The sequence below is a fragment of the Triticum dicoccoides genome, chromosome 2B (genome assembly GCF_002162155.2).
Source record: "Triticum dicoccoides isolate Atlit2015 ecotype Zavitan chromosome 2B, WEW_v2.0, whole genome shotgun sequence".
NCBI lineage: Eukaryota > Viridiplantae > Streptophyta > Magnoliopsida > Poales > Poaceae > Triticum > Triticum dicoccoides.
Window position 1 is genome coordinate 490,675,940 of NC_041383.1, and position 21,001 is coordinate 490,696,940.

The following is a 21,001-nucleotide window of genomic DNA, read 5'->3' on the forward strand; positions in this document are numbered from 1 at the left end:
AGAGCATACAAGTCAAAGCACAAGCGGAAGCTATCATGTCTGAGTACAGACATCTATAAATGAAAAAGGCTAAGAAGCCTGACTATCTACCAGATCCTGCCGAGGGCACAAGATCGTAGCTGAGGTAACAAGCTAAACATCGAAGTCCACGTGGAACTACTAGTGAGACTGAAGTCTCTCTGCAAAAACATAAAATAGGCAAACGTGAGTACAAATGTACCCAGCAAGACTTACATCAGATCTATCTACATATGCATCATTATCAACAAAGGGGATGGTGGAGTTTGACTGCAGCAAGCCAGCTTTGACTCGGTGGCTATCCTGAACTACGACTGCAAGTAACTCTTTTGAGGTGGCGCACACGAGTCCACATATTCACCATATCAATACACCACTATGGATCCGCTCCCGTCTCCCTACGAGAACGCCATCCATAGCACTCACGCTTATCTTGCGTATTTTAGGGTATCCACTTTCACTTGTCTATGAACTATGCAAGGGGTCCAAGTTTCCATATCCGAGGAATCCGGCTATTCGAATAGATAATGATAACCCTGCAGGGGTGTACTTCTTCACACACGCTCCCGCCACTTACCGCCCTGTACACGTCATGTACCTCGGCAACCTTCAAGCGGAAGCCGAGCGAGGGAGTCGGCCACGACCTGACTAACCGAACAAGTCTCTAGTCCAGGTTTATCGCCTATTCGGGTTCCATCCGCAAGGAGATCCGGCCGGGGTGTCGCTCACGGCCCCACACGATGTGAGCAGGGTTCCCAAGCCCACCATCCGGGTGCCACTTGGTACACCGTGCCACTGTGCCTAGTCTGTCCCAAGCCCACCTGTACCGGGTGCCACTTGGTAGACTACTAACACTACCTACAAACACCAGAAACTAGTTGCAACTCCTGGACAGAGATCATGTTGATTAATAAGTCGAGAGGGGTCGAGTTACCGGAACCCAATGTGTGGTAGTAACTGGTCATGGATCACAAACACAGAACTCAGTTCCTGAGGACGGCTGCAATGAGACAACCCACCATGTACTCCTACATGGCCTCTCACCGCTACCTTTACCAAATCGTGTTCACACACTTAGCTCACACAGTAGGACATGTTCACACACCTCTGATTCATCCCCGATGAATCAGACCTGACTCAACTCTAAGCAGTAGCAGGCATGACAAACAAGCATGAAAGAGTAGGCACATCAGGGCTCAAGCAACTCCTACTCATGCTAGTGGGTTTCATCTATTTACTGTGGCAATGACAGGTCATGCAAAGGATAAAGGGGTTCAGCTACCGCAGCAAGTAACAAATATGTCGTTGTTGTCCTAATGCAGTAAAAGAGAGCAGGAGCGAGAGAGTGGGGTTTTATAGGAATGAACAAGGGGGTTTTGCTTGCCTGGCACTTCTGAAGATAACATTGAGTCTTCATCAGTGTCAACGATCACATCATCGGTATCGCGTCTATCGAGAGGGGACAAATACCGGCAACACAGAAAGGAACACAATCAATGCAATGCACAATATGATGCATGCTCATGACATGGCAATATGAATGTGTTTTGAGCTAATGCAACTAGCAACAGATTAAATGAAGTTGGTTTGAATATAATATTCAAATTCAAACTCCATATGTGATTATTCAAATGCCATTTAATTTATTTGTGCTAAACAGCAGCTATAAGTTGTTCTGACATGCATGAAAATGGTACAGATGGATTCCTTGAATTTTTCTGATAATTTTTCATATATAATTTATTTAATTTGGAGTTACGGTTAATTTTCTATGAATTTTAGAAGTTTTAGGCATTTTCTGGAATTTCCTGAATAATATTAAATCCAGAAATGATTATGGCGTCAGCACCACGTCACAGTGACGTCAGCAGGGTCAACTGGGCGCCCCAGGTCAAACCTGACGTGTGGGGGCCACACGTCAGTGACACAGGAGCTAATCCCGGTCAAACCCAGCGCTGACTGGGGTTTGACCAGGGGTGGGGCCCACTGTCAGTGGCTGTGGGTTTAATTAGTGGGGCCATTAACACTAATTAAGCGTGCCCCGTCGGCAGTCGCCGGAGTATCGCCGGCGGCGACCATTCCGCACGGCGGCGCGGCTCGGATTTGAGCTAGGGGCGATGGTTTGGCGCGCGGTTTGGCTCATTAGAACGTCCGCGACGCGGCGCGTCCAGCGGTGGCTGTGGCCGCGGCTGGGGTGACCGGTAGCGGCAACTACGGCGAGAAAGGCGGCGACCGGAGCTCGGGCATCGCCTAAGACGATGCTATGGTGCGGCTACGGACGAACCGATGGGAGTTTTCGGCTCCTGGGAACAACTCGAGCCCGAGGGCGTGCTCAGACGCGAGCTAAGACACATGTGACCACGGCGGTGCCATGGTCGGCGGAGAGGAACGCTCGGCAAGGTGGTTAGGGCGGCTAGAGTACGGGAACGAGCGCGAGGAGGAGGGGGAATGGAAGAGTAGCTCACAGCGGATCTGGTGGAGGCAACGGCGAGGCCGGGGAGGGGCTGGAGCTCGCGAATCCTCGAAAGTTCGCCGGCGGCCGAAGGTTGGGGGCGAGCTTGAGGGCGACGCTGCAGGGCTTCCGGAGGGCCGTGGATCGGTGGGGAGGAAGAGGGGGTCGGGGCGGAGCTTCCTGGGGCGTCGGTGAGGCGTGGGGTGGCCGGTAGCCATGGTGGCTCTCGTCGGTGGCGGCGGCTCCGTTCGGGTGAGGAGAACAGAGGAGGGGGAGAGTGTTCCGGGGAGAGGATGAGGACGCGGGAGAGTGAGGAAGAGAGGCAGGGAGGTGCGTGGCGTCTCCGGGCGTCGAGGAGGAAGCAGGAGGTGGCCGAGGCCTCTCGGGCGCGCGCCACGCCTCGCCTCTGTCCTTCTGGCGAGGGAGGAAGACGACACGGGGAGGTGGCGGTGGTGGGCTGGGCCAGGCCTCAGCCACAGTGCCGGGCCAGGTGGGCTGAGAGGTGAGCGCCAGGTAGTCCTTCTGCTCTTTTTTTAATTTTTCTTCTGTTTTGTTTAATTTACTTCCTTTTGCCACTGTTTCTAAATAAAACAAATTCAAAGACAGTGACAAAATCCCCCTAAACATTTTATTTAGCACAATGGAATTATACCAAAGCACATAAAAATGTTTCAGTTATTTGAACATATATTCAGTAATATTTGGATATAAGTTCAAATTCAAAATAGTATTGATTTAAATTCAAAGTCCCAAAATAATTCCTTTAAAATGTTCCTAAATTTTGGTTTGATATATAGCTCTTGCCAAAATTCTCAAACATTGCAAAAGGACATCTTGGAACATAGAATGAGATTTTAGGGTTTTTGCCCTTCTTTTATTTAGGGTTTTTGAGGCTTCCAAAATTCCTGAGTTCAAGTTTCAAAATTTAAACATGATGCAAACACCAGGCAGCACCAGAAGCTAGGGATGTGACAATGGGCTTCCGAGAGCCCTTGGATTGGAGATCGAACGGTTGCATGGCGTGATTCTAGACCAGTGGGTGAATATCCTATCCTGGAGGGTTATTCTGCAAATTTTCAGCAACGTAGCATGCGACCGTTTGATCTCAGATCCAAGGGCTGCCAGCAGCCCGTATCATGGTCGCGCCTACCACGACCGTCGCGTCGCTCGCGCGGTCACACCGTTGGAGATTTAACAGGGTGCGTTAGGCTATCTGATGTTGTCATGTCATACATAGTCATCACTTAGTCACTCATACTACAACAAGGTTGGCTATAAGTGTATTTTTTTACTCCTCTCTATCTCTTTCTTCGTACTCCCTCCATCCCATAATATAAGAACGTTTTTGACACTAGTGTAGTGCCAAAAACGTTCTTATATTACTGGACACAGGGAGTACTAGTATTTATTGCATTTGCCAAGGAGTGACCTCTTCAAATGAAATGGTGTTGCTAAGTTTGCTTCATTTAATTAGCTATAGACTCAAAATTGTCTTTTCACCTAGGTACACGCGCTTAGCACCATTTCTTCCTTGGGTCACCAAACTAGTCTCTCTCTTCTTGATTAACTTGCCACATCAGACTTTATGCCTATGTGGCAAGCTTAAGCACATGTAGGAGCAAGTAAGGTGCCCATCCGTTGCACGGAAGATTGAAATGCATTGATCGGGGTGTTGTTTATTTTGACAAAGGATGTGGGGTCATCTCATGTGCAACCGGGTCGACGTGTCAAGCACGAAATAACAGTGCAGAGCAGCAGGGGGGACACACCCCACTCGTACCGGCCCAGTGTTAGTAAGGAGCAATGAGACGTCAAATCACAATGTCGCGCCTTCCCAGACAGATGAAGCAACCATTATTTCACACTTCGGTTCGACCTCATCTCAAACCACGTACTAGTACTGCTTCTGCCTCAAGAGGGACACGCGCATCGCCTTGGTACATCATGACACGTGGGACCGCATGACAGGCCATGCTCCCCCACCGATCGCTGGGTAAAATCACCTCATGTTTACTATACTTCCCCCGGATCGGTTTACTACATGGCATGCACGTCGTTCTAGGTTGAGAATTTAACTGGCTATATATATAGGAGTATATGTGATGAACACTACGCTAGCCTTTTAAAAAATGTATACTTTTGTACAGTAGTACTCCACTATTGATGGATTGCGCCATGGAGCAAAAATTGAAATTTTAAAAAAAGGTGGTACATATAGAGAGCGCTCGCCCGCCAAATTATGCATATAGTACTATTAAAAAAGCTAGTACGTGCTTAATTAGGGTGCTAAATTCTATTAAAGAAATACTAGTACTAGTATGTACATACTGAAGAGTTAAAGTAATGAGAAGAAACATAACATAGTTCTGCTGGGGGCTCAGCACAACACACCCCTCAAATTAAACTAAGCACACTTGAAATTAAACTATGCAACTAATCCGGTAGACACTGCATTAGAAGTTTAGAACCGCCATGAGCAACGACACTACCACCTTACTCGGAGTCCTCGTCCATGTCCACGTCCTCGACTTTGTCCTTGTCCCTCTTCCTCTTGGCCGATACTTCTTTGCTTGAACCGCCAACTTGGCTATTGCTCTTCATCCAACCCTTGTAGATATTGAAACAAAGGTAGCCATCCATTGCAGCGTACTGGATGTGGTCTATATCTAGTACATTCCGCTGCCATGCATGACGATGAAACGTGTAATGAGGTTTCTCCAGTTTGCGGTACGAAGGATGAACCATGGCTCCTACCAGGGTCAGCATTGAGGGCTGACGAGAGGGCACCAGCCAATTCTTCTGGAGGTCGAAGGGGTTGCCTTCAACGAGGCCTATCCGATGCAGGACTTCTTTGTCGTTCTTAAAGTCTACAGTAACAAATTTGACTGTTTTGTCCTCGAGGAAGTTCTTAAAATCCTGGCACTCAACGTCGGCATGGCATATGTGGTAGACCAAGCAAACATTATGTATGCAAACCTGGATCACGGCGGGCTTCTTCCTCTCTTCGTCATTTAGATCCTTCTCTCGTCCCAGGACTGTGGTGTACTCAACATCTAGCCCGGCGACCCACTCATCATGTGAGTCTTCGAACATGCGTCTGAAGCGAGAAAGGCATCCTTTCACCGTCGCGGAAGAACGGGTGTAGATGACGTCGAACTCATCACCGGTGATGGTTCTAACCTTGTACTCACCGCCGATCGGGGAGATTTGGGACGCCATGGATTTGGCAGGAGGGTTAGGATTAGTGGAACTGCCGTAATGTGAATGGACGGGACGACTAGGAGCGAACCGCCGTAGTATTAAAGGACGTGCGGGGACGAGTAGGAGCGAACTGCCAGCGTGCGAACGGCAGGGTAGTGGCTTTCCATTCTCCCATGATACGGGCTTCCGAGAGCCCTTGGATCAGAGATCGAACGGTTGCATGGCGTGATTCTAGACCAATGGGTGAATATCCTATCCTGGAGGGTTATTCTGCAAATTTTCAGCAACGTAGCATGCGACCGTTTGATATCAGATCCAAGGGCTACCAGCAGCCCGTATCATGGTCGCGTCTACCACGACCGTCGCGTCGCTCGCGCGGTCACACCCTTGGAGAGTTAACACGGTGCGTTAGGCTATCTGATGTTGGCATGTCATACATAGTCATCACTTAGTCACTCATACTACAACAAGGTTGGCTATAAGTGTATTTTTTTACTCCTCTCTATCTCTTTCTTCGTACTCCCTCCGTCCCATAATATAAGAACGTTTTTGACACTAGTGTAGTGCCAAAAACGTTCTTATATTATGGGACACAGGGAGTACTAGTATTTATTGCATTTGCCAAGGAGTGACCTCTTCCAATGAAATGGTCTTGCTAAGTTTGTTTCATTTAATTAGCTATAGACTCAAAATTGTCTTTTCACCTAGGTACACGCGCTTAGCACCATTTCTTCCTTGGGTCACCAAACTAGTCTCTCTCTTCTTGATTAACTTGCCACATCCGAATTTATGCCTATGTGGCAAGCTTAAGCACATGTAGGAGCAAGTAAGGTGCCCATCCATTGCACGGAAGATTGAAATGCATTGATCGGGGTGTTGTTTATTTTGACAAAGGATGTGGGGGTCATCTCATGTGCAACCGGGTCTACGTGTCAAGCACGAAGTAACAGTGCAGAGCAGCAGGGGGGACACACCCCACTCGTACCAGCCCAGTGTTAGTAAGGAGCAATGAGACGTCAAATCACAATGCCGCGCCTTCCCAGATGGATGAAGCAACCATTATTTCACACTTCGGTTTGACCTCATCTCAAACCACGTACTAGTACTGCTTCTGCCTCAAGAGGGACACGCGCATCGCCTTGGTACATCATGACACGTGGGGCCGGACAGGCCATGCTCCCCCGCCGATCGCTGGGTAAAATCACCTCATGTTTACTATACTTCCTCCGGATCGGTTTACTACATGGCATGCACATCGTTCTAGGTTGAGAATTTAACTGGCTATATATATAGGAGTATATGTGATGAACACTACGCTAGCCTTTTAAAAAATGTATACTTTTGTACAGTAGTACTCCACTATTGATGGATTGCGCCATGGAGCAAAAATTGAAATTTTAAAAAAAGGTGGTACATATAGAGAGCGCTCCCCCGCCAAATTATGCATATAGTACTATTAAAAAAGCTAGTACGTGCTTAATTGGGGTGCTAAATTCTATTAAAGAAATACTAGTACTAGTATGTACATACTGAAGAGTTAAAGTAATGAGAAGAAACATAACATAGTTCTGCTGGGGGCTCAGCACAACACACCCCTCAAATTAAACTAAGCACACCTGAAATTAAACTATGCAACTAATCCGGTAGACACTGCATTAGAAGTTTAGAACCGCCATGAGCAACGAAACTACCACCTTACTCGGAGTCCTCGTCCACGTCCTCGACTTTGTCCTTGTCCCTCTTCCTCTTGGCTGATACTTCTTTGCTTGAACCGCCAACTTGGCTGTTGCTCTTCATCCAACCCTTGTAGATATTGAAACAAAGGTAGCCATCCATTGCAGCATACTGGATGTGGTCTATATCTAGTACATTCCGCTGCCATGCATGACGATGAAACGTGTAATGAGGTTTCTCCAGTTTGCGGTACGAAGGATGAACCATGGCTCCTACCAGGGTCAGCATTGAGGGCTGACGAGAGGGCACCAGCCAATTCTTCTGGAGGTCGAAGGGGTTGCCTTCAACGAGGCCTATCCGACGCAGGACTTCTTTGTCGTTCTTAAAGTCTACAGTAACAAATTTGACTGTTTTGTCCTCGAGGAAGTTCTTAAAATCCTGGCACTCAACGTCGGCATGGCATATGTGGTAGACCAAGCAAACATTATGTATGCAAACCTGGATCACGGCGGGCTTCTTCCTCTCTTCGTCCTTTAGATCCTTCTCTCGTCCCAGGACTGTGGTGTACTCAACATCTAGCCCAGCGACCCACTCATCATGTGAGTTTTCGAACATGCGTCTGAAGCGAGAAAGGCATCCTTTCACTGTCGTGGAAGTACGGGTGTAGATGACGTCGAACTCATCACCGGTGATGATTCTAACCTTGTACTCACCGCCGATCGGGGAGATTTGGGACGCCATGGATTTGGGAGGAGGGTTAGAATTAGTGGAACTGCCGTAATGTGAATGGACGGGACGACTAGGAGCGAACCGCTGTAGTATTAAAGGACATGCGGGAAAGATTAGGAGCGAACTGCCAGCGTGTGAACGACAGGGTAGTGGCTTTCCATTCTCCCATGATACGAGCTTCCGAGAGCCCTTGGATCTGAGATCGAACGGTTGCATGGCGTGATTCTAGACCTATGGGTGAATATCCTATCCTGGAGGGTTATTCTTAAAATTTTCAGCAACTTAGCATGCGACCGTTTGATCTTAGATCCAAGGGCTGCCAGCAGCCCGTATCATGGTCGCGCCTACCACGACCTTCGCATCGCTCGCGTGGTCGCGCCCTTGGAGATTTAACACGGTGACTTAGGTTATCTGATGTTGGCATGTCATACATAGTCATCACTTAGTCACTCATACTACAACAAGGTTGGCTATAAGTTTATTTTTTTACTCCTCTCTATCTCTTTCTTTGTACTCCCTCCGTCCCATAATATAAGAACGTTTTTTGACACTAGCTAGTGTAGTGTCAAAAACGTTCTTATATAATGGGACACAGAGAGTACTAGTATTTATTGCATTTGCCAAGGAGTGACCTCTTCCAATGAAATGGTGTTGCTAAGTTTGCTTCATTTAATTAGCTATAGACTCAAATTGTCTTTTCACCTAGGTACACGCGCTTAGCACCGTTTCTTCCTTGGGTCACCAAACTAGTCTCTCTCTTCTTGATTAACTTGCCACATCAGACTTTATGCCTATGTGGCAAGCTTAAGCACCTGTAGGAGCAAGTAAGTACAATACTCCCTCCGTCTAGGTGAGTAAGTCATCTTAGGCTGCGCACCGTGACCAAGGAGGAGGAGAAAACCGGAAAAGTTAACATTTATTTGCTAATTAATAGTATTACATGCAATGAACTAACCACTGCATGTCGTGTTTGATAGTCTCAAGTCATTAAAAGCATGCACACCCTTTATCTCTTATTGGTTGATATGTCTAAGAAACAAGAAACGAGGTAGAAGTTAATGCACCGCGCCTAAGTGTTTTGGGATTATTTGATTTTCGTAAGATGACTTACACACCTAGACGGAGGGTGCGCTTTACATGGCATTTTTGCATATGTGGAGGAAAGAGAGGCAAGGAAAAAGTGGAGAAGTGGGCTCTCATGCAAGAGCCAGCCTCTACTACTACATGGTGGAGCATTGGGAGAGGCACCTGTATGGAGGTGGTCAGGAATCAGGAGACTCACGCTGGTCGTAGTGTCATAGTTAAAATGATAATGGCAAGTCAAATCGCGGGGCCCCACCTGTCCAGCAGTAACTCACTGACAAATCACACAACCCTACGTTTGCAGCAGCCTACTCCCTCGTCTTCTCGTGTCTCTGTCGAACTGACTAGGCGGAACTGTCCCGCCGCCTACCGGGCAGGAAAAGCCCCGCCCTCGACTTTTGGATAGTATACAGTATACTAATTTTGTATCCATGGATTGCGCCCGTGCCATGGAGCAAAGCGTCTAGAAAACGGTGGTACACATGTATGGAGTATACAGCACGCACGTTGCGTTCATGTCGCACCCTAGACGGTCGGTCGGTCTGGCACGCTGCTCTCCGAATGGAACGCGCGTCATATTGCATTCGCACACACATGTGGGACGGCAATTGAGCCGACCATAGGCACACTCCCCGGCCCCGCAAGTCGGGTGACTTAATAGAAGAGGGAGATGAGCGATAGTACTAGAGAAGTGTTGTACTACGTTGGTGCCTGGACGATCCCTACAAGACACGGAAGATCAGTTCGTCCATGCATGTGACCAGACTCCAGCAGACACGCCTGGATTGGCTATCGTCTACATATCGTGTAGGCTGTGTTGTACATGGCTGTAGTTGTGGTGAGAAATCTAAAAAAGGTTTCTTGTCATCTTGCAAAATTATGTGTCATGTGCTTCGGATCACTGCGAGGGTTAAACAGCAACAATTGAGTTGGGCTAGTCATTGGGGGCACATGCACAAACAGTGACTACTCGGCTGCCATCTAGGTCAAGCCGGCTATGTCAATTAGGACATCTATCGACGGACCTCTTTTCTACGAGTTTATCTTTAATTTGAGCTTTGTTCCTCGTCTAGTTTGTCCGTCGGGATTCATGTTGTCTCCTTTGGGCAGTGAGGTTATGATTTCTTGTCATGTGGCATATTTTCATTTTATATGTTATAATCCGGCGCTTCAGATCAAAATGACGACAACTGCACCTCCGGGCCACGTGCATGAAGACTTCTCGACAGTCATTGACGAGGTCAAGCCGGCTCCGGTAAACAAAAGAAAACTAAGTACTACTCCACTATATAGGCAGGAGCCTCCGCGCTTGCTTGCTAGTGTTGCTCTCTTCACACCATCTCGGCCTCTCCAGATCTAAACACGACAGCGGTGGCCACCCTCTCTCTCTCTCTCTGTGCTCACTGCTGGTCACAGATCCAGCCGGATCCTCTCAGCCGAGAAAGGTGAGAAGGTGCAACGTTCATGCGGTCGTCCTCGGCGACGGCTCTTACCCACTGTTGGGCGCGTCCCAATCAGCCTGCCTTGCCGTTCTCTCCCAATCACCGCTGGCGAGGGAGGGCCTCCGACCCCTTCTTCCTTGCTGCCGTAGTGTGGGCAGATCCGGCCTCCCGCCGCCCACCTAGCGACATCCCGGCGACCATCAGGTATAACTTCCTTCGAAACCGGCCTTGCTCTACTTCCCGAGCTCCTGACGTCGCTGCATTTGTAACTTTTACTATTTCTCAGTCCCCCTCGTAGATAGGATCGATCGGCTGTTCGAAAACCACCTAATTTTTTTACATTTAAGAGGTAAAACTAGTTCATGCACTCGAATCTAGTACTACTTGGTTCAAACAAGGAAGAAAGGGGGTGGGGTGGGGGAAGATTTGTTACCTGAATCTAGGACTTGGTCGAAAGAGGAAATAATGGGGGCGAAAAGTAGCAGAGACTGGCTATCCAACTGGTCTCTAGGTCTAATAGGGAAATAAAGGGAAATGCAGTACAAACTCAATATAAACCCGATCTATTGGTTGAAAAAGGAAAGAAAGTGGGGACTGGGGGACAAGTCAACAGAGTAAGTCCAGCACTAGATTTGCTAGCCTCACACAGTATAAGGTGGCTATACCGAACAAAAATGGGACCAACCCAGATATCCTGTTCTGATGTTTGCTGCCCCGAGCCACTCTTATGTAATGCCACTGGTAAAATGTAGCAGTCGCACTGTTAAAAGTAAGGACATGTTAAACCAATGTTGTTTCCAATGTAATGCCTCCAGTAATATGAATCAATGGCACTTCTTTACATGTCCTGCTAAATTTCCCATTAAGATAAGTTGGTTCTTTTCGTTAGAAATGCAACTGTCCTGGTCCGCCTACTCTCCCGTGCCCAAAGTAATGTCGTATTTAACGGTTGTCATAGTTAATCCTGATGCCCACACTAATATCTAGCAATGCCACTACTTTTTAAATTGCTACTGTCCTTGTAAGATTGCCATTTAGATAAGGAACATGCTTCTTTTCATTTGATGCATGTTTCATCACTTGTTACTTGTTAGTCACCCTCCTTTCCACCTTTTTTGTGCAAACAGAGATATACATTTCACGCTCGATCTTAGTTGAACTGCACAAATGATATCCAAATTATAGTTGAGCATTCCAGGAGCTTTACAAACAACCTTGATGTTGCTTAATTTTATTGCAACTAATGAAGAAGAAGCTCTGTGGGTTTCGTTTTCTGATGGAAATGGAACCGGGGCTGGGGCCCTTTTCTTAAAAAAAATTTGAAGAAGAAGTTGCTAGCTCACGGGACATTGCTTCATTTTAGGTGAACTACACCAAAAGGTCCCATGAATTGAATCATCCATGTTAGTGACTGAAAGAGCCAGCTTCAGCATCCCAGTCTAAGCACCCCCGGCCTCCATCCTTGCGATGCACGGTACACCTTGTTTGCCACCTGCTCGACCCTAGTGTCACTGATAAAATGAAGTAATAATACAGTTAAAATAGAGCGAGTGTCATCTCTATCATTTCATTTCCAATGTAGATAAAGAAAGTGCTTCTCTTTGTTAAAGTATGTTTCATCAACTAGTCCCATTGTTAATGTTTAAGCGTTTCTGCAAATTGGGGTGCTTAATTTTAGTTGATATGTACAAAAATAGAGATTTGAATGTCTCAAGGCGCCTCCTTGTACTACTGCTGTACACTGATGTTCATCACTAGCAGAATGTGTATCTGGGAGACTTGGGACGATGTCCAGTATGAGGCGTACCGTATGAGGCGTCGCAGGGCCCATCTCGCCCTCGCAGCATGGCATACTATGATACTATCGCAATATTTTCTTCTATTTATTTTGTGTGTTTCATCAACTCGTGCCACTATAATGTAATCACGCTTTTTCATTATCTGTGCAAACAGGGTTATTCAGCTGCATTTTGGTGGAACTGCACAAATGTACGTATGGAACCAGCATATATGCAGAGTGCGAGGTGTGCCAAGTAAAAATTGCCGACACCAACCATGCTGCATGCACGCATTGGCATCCACCACAACTAGTGGGATGTGTGGCGCTCTCTGTGGATGGATCTTTCTCGGCAGCAAATCCTCTAACCAAATACTAGTAGCTTATATTGGCAGTTTTCTAGGGAGTACTCTTTTCTGAAAGAAGCACCAATCTATTTTTCTTTATTTGTACACTGTGTCACAACTTTGACCCAAAGGTCCACAGCTATTTTAGGGTGATTGGCGTAGTACTCGGAGACTGATTGTAAGCATGATTTTCATTAGCTGTCACACTGATTGTAAGCATGAGCAGGTGGAAGATTAGGTTAGTGCGAAGCTTACCTTAAACCCTACCGCCGCCATTGAAACGAGGCAAGCATCGAGGGAACCGTGGAGAATGTCGGGGAAGCGACATCGCGCCATCCGGCCTCCTCTTGCGATGGGAGAACGAATACTCCTGTGGCTCCGGCTGGCTCTGCACCCTCACGAACGGCACACCATACTCGATCGATTCGTTATCCTCTAGGTGCTCGACCTTCGACCTGTATGCCCTCCACCTCCGCCTGACTGTCGCCTCGGGCGAATCTGTCTGCTCCATCGCCCATAGGAGATACTCGATGAACTCGGAGGACTGCAGCGTGACTGCCGCCGAGGAGTACATGTACATCGCCGCCCTCATCGCCGCCGTCTCACTCTTTTGCATACATTGCCACATGGCCCGCACCATCCTCGAAATCTCCCACTCATTGTCAAACCAACTATGGATCTCCTTCAACCTGGCTAACTTTGCCTGGTCGCCGCCGGCGATCTGCCTGATTCGCTGCTACATCCTCTCCATATATGTCGTTTTGAGTGGTCCGGTGCTAGCTTTGGAAGATGGGAGGAGAGACGGTGGTCTTGCAATAGAGAAGAGGGAGAGGAGAGGAGGTGGTTTCGGAATGGAGATGATGGAGAGGAGAGGAGGTGGTTTTGCAATGGAGAGAAGATCAGAAGAGGGAGAGGCGAGACGGTGGTTTTGGAATGGAGATGATGGAGAGGAGAGGAGGTGGTTTTGGAATGGAGATGATGGAGATGAGAGGAGGTGGTTTTGCAATGGAGAAGATCAGAAGAGGGAGAGGCGAGACGGTGGTTTTGAAATGGAGATGATGGAGAGGAGAGGAGGTGGTTTTGCAATGGAGAAGAGGGAGAGTAGCGTGCGGCAGCGATTTAGGATTGTGCAAGAGGGCCGGCGCGCTGTGACTGGATCAAAATCAAAATCAATTTACCCTTCAATTAAGAAAGCGACCCCACATTAACTAGTCTCCCTTTTATTCTAGGTCATAATTGACCATGATTTACATAAAATATATGTTATACGTTGCAAAAATAATATAATTTGAAAGTACATTCAGATACGAACCAAACGATAGAATTTTTAGTGACATGCATTCACATTTTGCTTGTTACATACAGTACGTGGTCAAACTTTGACCCAAAATACGCAAAACAACAAAAAAATACTTCCAAGACCAGCGCCGCTCTTCCGCTCTTCTCCTGTTCCAATCTAAATCCACCGCCGCTCCTCTCCTGTTCCAATCAAAATCCAGCGCCGCTCCTCTCCTCTTCCATTTCAAAACCACCGCCCCTCATCTCCTGTTCCAGTCCAAAACCAGCGTCGCTCCTCTCCCATTCTAATCCAAAACCAGCGCCGCTCCTCTCCTCTTCCATTCAAAAACCACCGTCGGTGAGTGAAGGTGATGTGGAGAAGTAGATCGATGGAGGAGTACAACCGATACGTGAGGATCGCAGACGGCGACGCTGTGAAGCTAGCTAGGATGTTGGAGATATAGTCTTGGTTTGACAACAAGGACCAACTAGCGGCGACGGACATCCATGGCCAAATATCTGCAACAGAGCGAAAAGGCGGCGATACTCCCGGAGGGAGTCGCGCCGGAGTACATAGAGCTGCTCCTCTAGGCCATGGAGCAAACAGATTCACCGAATCCGATCGTGAGGGAGCGGTGGTGGGAGTATCGATCCCAGATGGAGCATCCACCAGAGATTGAAGGATCGAGCATCTACAGGGTGCCATTTGTGAGGGTGTCCTGCCAGAGCGAGCCGGTGGAGTCTTCATCGACCGAACCCAACTGCAAGAGGAGAAAAGCAGTTGGCCCGACGATGCTTCCCCGCCATCGTCTCCCTCGCCATTCGCATCGTCTCACGGGGCGGCTGTGTGCCTCCGAGGAATAGGAGGGGACTGCCCCCCAGCCCAATAGTCGGGCAGGTTGTGAATTGTCAGGAGGAGCTTAGGGTTGTCAGTATTTGCAGGTTGTGAATTGTGTTTTGTGTTGTGTATTTTGAGAGTACTTTCAGATATGAATGTCTTTTGAATTTCAGATTTGCAGTATTGAGCATACGAAGAATTTTATGAATTCTAGAGATCTATTTTTAGCACTTAAAAAACTATAGTTTCATAGGAGTATAAAAGTGCAGACGAGAAGAAACTGCAAGTTTCAGTTTCAAATAAGAAACTGCAAGTTCAGTTTCAGATAAAAAACTGAGGCAAAGCATTTATATTAACACGGCCTTTTCAAACAGGGTTAACATCATGTTGGAAGTTTTATTCATGGTCGAAAATGGAACTACCAGCCAGTTAACATCATGGTGATCAACATTCATGCATAGCACATCTTCATATGATACACAGTCAAAATGCCCACACAATGTTGAGTGTGCGAAACAAAGAGAAAATGAGGGACGGAGTTTTGGCAAGTGTTGGACGTGGTTCTAGGCTTTCATTTTTAACATGCGCAGCCCACGACCTTGGATGGGAGGGCCTATTTGTATTTTCTTAGGGCCGTCATGTATCGACCGGCCTATGGACCTCGCATCCGAGGTTTTATTTTTGGCAGCCCAATTTATGTATTTTTTTTTGAAGAAAACGCAGTGGTCTGTTCTATTTTTCTATATAAGAATAGGAACGCTAGGTACAACTTATGTTTCCCTTTTAACTATATTATATATATTTAAATTATTTTATATGTTATTATATATTATTTTTATTGTCATCATATATTTAACAGATACTTATATATGTAAGAAAACAATATCGCACATCTTATTAACTTATAAAAATAATTTCTTAACAAATAAAATCCTGGATTGTTTTGGCACGAAAATCCTACTGATGGTGTACAAAAGCTTGGTAAGATTTAAGGACGAATGTAATAATATCACTTATTATTTAAATATATTTATAACAAAATGCTCAGCCCTTTTTTATTTTTTGATAACATTGCTGGCCCAACCCAACATTATAATTAGAATCAGCCCAGCAAAATCGTGTATCTAGATAAAGTGCAAATGGCCTGTAATTTTTTAGGAAATAAAATAAATGGGCCGCATGAAAGCTACATTAATTGTTCACCCAACCCAGCTAATGGCTGTAATTCAAAAAAAGAAGATCAAATTGACTGTAAATTCTATCGTGCAAAAAAAAGACTGTAAATTCTGAAAAAATGGGATGAATACGTGCCACATTTTTTGAGGCTGAAATGTGGGCCAATAGGTCGAAGCCAACGCAAGTCGTTGTAAACTTAGTCAACAAATGATTCTGACATGTTAGCCGTTGGATTTACATCCAACGGCCGGCATCCATCTTCAACTTCTCGTCTTCTTCCTCCAGCACCGCCGGGACCACCTCCCGCCTCCTGCTGCTAGCAGCTCTGCTTAGCGCGCTTCGCTATGAAGCGCTACTCCACCATTGGCCAGGCCATCCCTCCAACCCTCCACACCTCCTGTTCTTCTCCACCGACTGCCGAACCACACCGCACTAGAACTAGTTAACCCTCGTATACCTCTTCGTCTGCGACTCTACTCCCGCGTCTTCCCATCTCCGGCTCGTTGCTGTCTGTGGCCTCGCTGTCGTGATGCGCTCGGCGCGGCGTGGTCAACGTGGTCAACAAACGACACCATTGGAGGTAGGCTGTGCATGGAGAGGCTGACAGCTGGGTCCACGGCCGCACACAAGGAAATGCCTCCTTATTACGCGCAAAATAATGATTCCTCCACCTGACATTTGGGACCCACCGGAAGGGCCTCTGTATTTCGCGAAAAAAACGTGCCCCCTGTTGACTTGTTGGACCCACCAGCTATCTTCACATGCAAGGAAGTGCCTCCTTATTACGCACAAAAAAATTAATACTCCCCCTGCCAGGTGGAACCCAGCATACTGGGAGGCTGACTTGTGGGCCTACCAAGTTGACGGGGATGGAGGGCTTTGTTACCTTAGTCAATATGAACGATTCCAGCTCCTGTTACCGTATGATGTTCATCCAACGGTTGTAGTGCTTTTTCAACCTCTGGTCTTCTTGCTCCAGCCACCCAAACCAGCGCCGGTGATGTCGCGTGCTCCTGCCTCCCGTGGCCGGCTGTGATGCCGCGGAGGCCTCACCGCTCCCTACTACTCCCACCGCTGGCCAGGCCATCCCTCTACTCACCCACACCCCCTGTTAATCTACGGTGACAACAGCCTCACACCGCAGCCGAACCAGTGAACTCTCGTACTCCTCTTCGCATGGGCATCCACTGCAGCGTCTTCCCCGGCTCCGAGTCGTCCCCTTCCTAGGCCTCGCCGTCGTCCACCGCTGTGGTGCTCTCGGCGCGGCGTGGTCAACGTGGTCAAGGAACGACTTCCATCGGACGTGGACTGTACGTGGAGAGGCTGACAGCTGGGTCCATGGCCGCAGCAAGGAAGTGCCTCCTTATTACGCGCAAAATAATTATTCCTCCACCTGACAGTGGGGACCCACCGGACGGGCCACCGTATTTCGCGAAAAAAATGTTTCCCCCCTGACTGCTGGGACCCACCAGCTACACCTTCGCATGCAAGGAAGTGCGTCCGGGCAAAAAAAAAACGATTCGCCCCCCTGACTGCTGGGACCCACTAGCTACATCTTCGCACGCAAGGAAGTGCGTCCGGGCAAAAAAAATGATTCGCCCCCCTGACTGCTGGGACCCACCAGCTACATCTTCGCACGCAAAGGAAGTGCGTCCGGGCAAAAAAAACGATTCGCCCCTCTGACTGCTGGGACCCACCAGCTACATTTTCGCACGCAAGGAACTGCCTGACAGTCGGGACCCACCTGGTCGAAGCGTACGTAGCATTGTCATTCTGGTCGCGAACTTGTACGTACATATATACTGGTCGATGTAGAGGCGCGCACGTGTCGTAGTAGAGGCGCGTACGTGTAATAGTAGAGGCGCGCACGTAGCATGTACACGTACGTACAGCGGCCAGGGTGCAAGAAAGAAAATACGGCCACGTATGTGTACATACGGGTGGGGTCTCGAACGCCTAGTCGCGCATACGTACGGCGAGGGCTCGTGTTCATGGGGAGGCAACGGAATGCGTCGTGTTCATGGGGAGGCAACGGAATGCGTCGTGTTCATGGGGAGGCAACGGAATGCGTCGTGTTCATGGGGAGGCAACGAAATGCGTCGTGTTCATCGGGAGGCAACGGAATGCGTCGTGTTCATCAGGAGGCAACGGAACGCGTGGGAGCCAACCGGCTTGGACGGAACAGGCGATGGAAACAAGGCCTGACGTACCACAGAACGGAGGAAACGGACCTCCTACGGTCGAAACGGGGGTCCTGTTCATCGGGAGGGGTGTGGCGTACCGCAAAACAAAGGAAACGGACCTCCTACGGTCGAAACGGTGGTCCTGTTGATCGGGAGGGCTGTGGCGTACCGCAAAACGGACGAAACGGACCTCCTACGGTCGAAATGGGGGTCCTGTTGATCGGGAGGGGTGTGGCGTACCGCAAAACGGACGAAACAGACTTGTGTAGGAGCGCTACAGTCAAAACAGGGGGGGAGAGGTGTGGCGTACCGCAAAACGGGACTCCACGGGATACTGTTCATCTCCACCGTCGACCTCCTCCAGCCTCCACGGGCTACCGTCGACCTCCTCCAGCCTCCACGGGCTCCTGTTCATCCAGCCTCCACCGCGCGCTACTCCACCGGCTACTGTTCAACCACCCCTCCACGGGCACCCCTCCACCGTCTACTATTCATCTAGCCCTCCACACCACGGGGTCCTGTTCAACCACCCCTCCACGGCCACCCCTCCACCGTCTATTGTTCATCCAGCCCTCCACACCATGGGTTCCTGTTCATCCAGAGGCAACGCCACCGCTCACTGTTCATCCAACCCCCCCTGCAACACTCACTATTCATCCCAGAGGCATCATCAATCGGCTTCAGTTAGCAGCAGTAGCGAAGGAATCGCTCCATCGGGTTTAGTTAACTGCCATCGATCAATTGCTCGGGTTCAGTAACGGGTAGCCTGCAGTGCAATCGCTCGGGTTCAGTTAGAGCCAACGCCTCGCACACGCGCGCGTACGTACGAGAGAAACGTGCATCGCTCTGCCCTCGACCTCCCACCGTAACCGGCAACTCACCGAAATTTTCCTCCTCCTCGCTTCTACCATGGTTTTTTCCGTCATGGACGGCCCAAAGAATGTCATGCAGCTGCGTCTCCGGCCCGCCCATGACGAAAAGCCCATTTTCTATCATGATTTTTTGTCATAGAAGTAGGAGCCCACCACATCTATGATGATACCGGGTTTTGTCACAATTATCGTCATAGAGGTGTCATATGTATGACATAATTTTTTTCGTTCGGCCCAAAATGTCGCCGATGTGTCTTTTTTTGTAGTGTCATCTCCTTTTCCGGCTTCCGCCATGGCCTCGTAGTCGAGGAAGAAGAAGGGGAAGCCGCACTCCCCAGCCAGGTCCCCACCAGCCTTGGAGCCGGCTCTTGAGCGATCGACGGTGAACCAGGAGGGGTTGGACAAGGTCCGCCACGCCCTCGTGGCCGATTCCAACGAGTGGAAGGCGACGATCGCCCGCCCCACGTCTTGGCGCGCGAGTGAGATGACTGCCACTGAGATCCCCATCTATCTCCATGCTCTCCTTGCGGGTCTGATTCCCCATTTCTCTCCCTTCTTCAATGTTGTAATCTCGCATTATCAGATCCACCTGCTGCATCTGGACCCCTGCTCTGTTATCCTTCTTGCTGTCTTCGCCTTTCTTTTGCGAGGCCATGGTCGGCACTACCCCTTCTATGTCCCTATTTCGCCATTTCTTCTTGCTCCGGTTGGTTGATGCTCACCAATGCTCAGGATGTGCGACCTTTGAAGCTGTGGCCGCAATCGCCGGCATGGGAATCGACTTCAAGCTTTCGCCTGCTGCAAAGGAGTTCCGGAAGCAGTGGCTGCTCATGGATGTCGGCACGTAAAGCCCCTTGCTCTTGACTCCTGGGGGGCCAGCCTCGCCTAGCTCCGGTTGGGGTCATGAGAAGCTCTCCGACGGGCGCCTCACTTTTGTTTGGAAGAGGTTGGCAATGTTGCAAGAGCTGAGGTGACGGCGCCGATGGTGGTACGTCAGGCAGCGCATCTGTCACGCCCAATATGCGACCCTATCCAAAAGGAACTCGAAGGTACCACCAAGGATAGACCCGCATATTGAAACGCTTTTGCAAGGTGGATATCATTACATCAACATTACATAATAGATGGGGATACATACATAAGGCATACAATGCCACATGAATACAACATCACTATACATCAGAGCATCATCCGACTACGGATGAAACACAAACAGAAACTCAAACGACATCCATCCTGCTAGCCCAGGCTGCCGACCTGGAACCTATCCCCTGATCAAAGAAGAAGCAGAAGAAGAACTCCAAACAAGCAAACATCGCTCTCACGTCATGATCATCGCATAACCTGTACCTGCAACTGTTGTTGTAGTAATCTGTGAGCCACGAGGACTCAGCAATCCCATTACCATGGGTATCAAGACTAGCAAAGCTTAAAGGGAAAGGAAGGGGGTAAAGTGGTGAGGCTGCAGCAGTGACTAAGCAAGTATGGTGGCTAACATACGCAAATAAGAGCGAGAAGAGAGCAAAAGGAACGGTCGTGAAGCTAGCAATGATCAAGAAGTGATCCTGAACTCCTACTTACGTCAAACATAACCCAGAGACCATGTTCACTTTCCGGACTCCGCCGAAAAGAGACCATCACGGCTACACACACGGTTGATGCGTTTTAATTCGGATCTGGTGTCAAGTTATCTACAACCGGACATTAACAAATTCCCATCTGCCTATAACCGCAGGCACGGCTTTCGAAAGATTATACCCTGCAGGGGTGTCCCAACTTAGCCCATGACAAGCTCTCGCGACCAACGAAGGAATAGACCTTCTCCCAGGAAGACCCGATCAGACTCAGAATCCCGGTTTACAAGACATTTCGGCAATGGTAAAACAAGACCAGCAAGACCGCCCGATGCGCCGACAATCCCGATGGGAGCT